Consider the following 4,304-nt stretch of genomic DNA (forward strand, 5'->3'; position numbering starts at 1 on the left):
TCACTGGAATCGCCTTAGCATTTACACATGTGCTGGACAACTTCACGCTCACTTAATATTGGTCTCCAGTGGTTTCAAATAAGTGATTTCCTTTATAAACCATTAAAAACACAACATTTATATCTTCCATTACCCATAGCACCTGCTGTACAGAAAATATAAGAATGGCAAACACAGTACACAATGCCAAATACTCTATGGATTATGAACTCTTTCAATTCTTATAAAAATCTGTGAGATAGGCACCATTATTATCTTTATCTTAAAGATACATTAACAACTGAAGCACAAAGAGGCCAAGCAACTTGCCCAAGGAGCCATGGCTAAGCGGGCCTTGTGGGATTCAAGCTGAATGTGATTCCAGAGTCTGGACCTTGACAACAGTTAGAAGGTCTCCTAAGAATTCATTCACACTCAGTACACATCTGAGCCCAGGGACTAGGGACAGGACTGACTCCTCTGTCCACTCAGCTGCTGGGGGCGGTGGAGGCGGGCAGGCAGCAAAGTGCTGGGCTCCCAGGACAGTGCCTGGCAACGCGTCCCACCGCGCACCCAGCTCTGTCCTGGGCTCCAGGCCGCCCAGCTGTGCAAGGTCAATAGACCTGTGTGTGTGGCCAGCTTGAGGCCACCAACAATGACCTGCTTTCTTCTCCCGAGGCATCAGCAACGACATCACCAAAAGGCTTTTGTTTTTATAAAAATAGCTCAAAGAGACTGCAAATGGTGAATGGTGGTTATCATTATTTTCAATCTTTTATTTAAAACTATGAAGGATAAACTATAGTTAATAATATTAATAACAGCTACCATTCATTGAGCCCATGATATACAGCAGGTACTGGACCAAGTGCTTGTTGCACTGTCTCATTTAATCTCCCCCGAGAACCCCAAGCAGGAAGAACTAGGCTCCCACTTACAGACAGAGAAGGAGGTGCAGGGGCTACACCTGCAGAGCCCCCCTTTTCCTCCCACCCCCTTCCTTTCCCTCACTCCTTTTCTATCCTCTCCTCTCTCCCCAAAATAACTTCTGATCCTGTCCATTTTTCTCTCTCTCTTTATAAACTGAAGTATACATGATACACAGTAAAATACAACTTATTTTTCAGTGTCAATTTCATTTAGAATAAGATAGCATTACGGTTACGTATTTTCTTTTAGATCTTTATCTCTTAAGATGCATAATAGCGTCTTTACAATGAAATGGTAAGGTGTCTGCTCTGTATAAAAAATTTTCAATGAGGGCATAGATTAAACAAAAACAGGACACATCTGTCCCCAGGCCTCGGTGGGGACATTTCTAGCACCTGGAGGACCCAGCCCTTTGTATCTATACTTATTACCTCTCAGAAAAACCAGTAAAGTCTTGGTGAAAATTCACATTGAAGCAAGAGCTTCTGGGCGACAACATTCTTCTGGAGCATCAGATTTTATCAGCAAAGCTGTCTATGCCTGAGATGCAGTTGAAATCAGAAAAGTTGTATGGGAATTCCTGGCGGTCTAGTGGTTAGCACTCTGTGCTTTTACTGCCAAGGGCCTGCTATCAGAGAACTAAGATCTCACAAGCCATGTGGCGTGGCCCCAAAAATAAAGAAAATAAAATTCTATCTTAAAAAAAAAAAAAAAGAAACGTTCTTGATCCACCCAGGTTAGACTTCACTTGGACCTCAGCAGCTAATTTCAATTTCAATTCAATTCAGCAAAAGTGATTTGCAGGAATCCTCTTTAGGAGGACAGGCATTTCTAAAACAAGGTGCTTACACGGAACCCCATCTCCCATCCCTCTTGCGTCAGGCTGAGTGTGGGGGTGGCCTGGGGCGGCCCCAGAGCCGATGACCATCACACGGCCACTATTATTGATGCTGTCCTTGTTTATGCTATAAGCATGGTATAAAACTTATTTGGAAATAATCATAAATTCAGTGACATTTGACAACCTAAATAGTGTAGAAAAGCTGGCAATAATCAAGGACTTGGCATGTTCTAAAGCAGAACTGTGTTACACTTTTTAAAATACCTTAAAACTTTCTGCAAGTGTTAAGTAGAGTAACAGATTGCTTAAAAGTCTATGGATATACTTACTTTTTTTTTTTATAAACTGAACTTTTAGATTCTATCTGATTAGATAATCAACTTCAACTCTATCACATCTAGTTAGACTCTAGAATGAAAAGTCTTTGTTAAAGAGACTGCTCTGTGCTTTGTGAGTAAGGTGGCGAGTGTTCTTGCTGTTGGAGAAAATCAGGAGCAAGTGGAGAACCTGCTGACACAGAGCTGACCTATGACAGAGGGTCACTTCCAGTGTGTTCTTTTTAAATACAGCAGGATTATTTAAGGCCACTGAAATTTGAAAGGCTGCAGAAAACAAATGAAGTGATCGCTGAGAAGTGCTGGAGTCAGCCCCACATGCAGCAACTCCTCCTCAGCTAATAACCAGAAGTCCACACTGGGCCTGCAGCCACGTGGGTCAAGGGGTCGCCTTTGCTATTTTCTCCCCACAGGACTGAGGAGATGGCAGTTCTGGAGACAGTGCTGTGTCTGCAAAAAAGGATGAAAATTTCTGTAAAGGGATGTATGCTTGAGAATGGGCTTCTCCACAGGGAACCCTTATCTCAGTCCTCCTCCACCCTTCCTCCCTGCCCCTCAGACGCCACGCCTGAATCCCACCTGGAGAACTCATGGGCCCGTTTCTCTGAGCCTGTGGTCTTTCACGTGATGCCAGAAATGTAGCCCCTGCATTTATTCAGGTGCTGGGAGGAGGCATGAGTTAAAAGGGGTAAAGAAAGCCTTTTCTGTGGCCCAGGTCTCCGGACAATGTGAGAATACAGGGGCGATGGCAGCAAGTGCTGATTCTGGGAGAAGGAAACACACTGCTTCCTCTGATCCTGAGCAGGTACCGGGCTTGTGTGCATGATGGCTGCCCAGGGCACTCAGTCCTGGGGCATAAAGCATGGCTTCAGGGCTCCAGACAGGCACTCAGCTGATCCACCCAAACACTGCCTCTTTCTCAATTGTGTGTGGGCAGAGCCTTGCCAACCCCAGGTCCAAGGAGAGAACATGGTGGGGCAGAAAAACCTCTGCTCTGCCCCTGCCTGGAAGGGCTCTGAAAGTGATGCTGAGCTGACATTTACCTTTGGAAGCATGTTTCCTGCCATTGGGAAATATCTCTTTTTACCAATTTTGTTGGATATGTATATACAATGTACAGTACATGTGTAATGTATGCATATATTTACTTATACAATTATATATGTACACAGATACCAACACAAGGAATGAAGGATCACAAAAGATCAGACAACCATGACAGCACCAAACAAAACCAATAAAGCTCTAATAACTGATTCTGAAGAAATGGAGATCTATAAACTCTCTGATGAAGAATTCAGAATAATCCTTTTATAGAAATTTAGTAAACTACAAGAACACACAGACAACCAAATGAAATTTAGAAAGTAATATAAGAACAAAATGAAAAATAGAAACATCAAAATAAAACAAACAGATTCCTAGAGCTGAAGAATACAATGGCCAAAGTGAAGAATTCAATAGAGAGCTGTGCAAGCAGACATGACTGAGCAGAAGAAAGAAGCAGTGATCTGGAAGGCAGGTAACGTGGACTTATGCAGTCAGAGGAGAAGAAAGAATGAAACACAAATAAGGGAGCCTGTAAGACTCATGGGACACCATCCAAAGAAACAATATATGTTACTACAGGAGTCTCAGAAGGAAAAGAGAAAGGGACAGAAAGTATATTTAAATGGCTGATACTAATGGGGGAAGGTGGTCAAAGGGTACAGAATTCCAGTTATAAGATGAGTAAGTTCTGGGGAATCTAATGAATAGATAGTGACTACAGTTATAACACTATTCTGCATACTTGAAAGTTATTAAGAGAATAGTTGTTAAAAATTATCACCACATACAAGATGGCAATCATCTGTTAACTAATCTTATTGAGGTGATTATTTAACAATATATTAAGGGGGCAACAGAGGATGAGATGGTTGGATGGCATCACAGACTCAATGGACTTGAGTTTGAGCAAACTCTGTGGAGATAGTGAAGGATGGGGAAGCCTGGAGTGCTGCAGCCCATGGGGTCACAAGGAGTCAGACACGACTTAGTGACTGATCAACAACATATATCAAATCATCATGCTGTACACTTTAAACTTACAAATTTTATACATCAACTAATCTAAATAAAGCTGGGGAAAAACCTGTGTGGTAAATGAACAGAGTGACAAGGCAGCTTAGTTAGGGAGAAAACATTTGAAAGTCATTTATTTGATAAGGGGTTAATAT

This window comes from Bison bison, unplaced genomic scaffold (genome assembly GCF_000754665.1).
Source record: "Bison bison bison isolate TAMUID 2011002044 unplaced genomic scaffold, Bison_UMD1.0 scf7180017864299, whole genome shotgun sequence".
Lineage (NCBI taxonomy): Eukaryota > Metazoa > Chordata > Mammalia > Artiodactyla > Bovidae > Bison > Bison bison.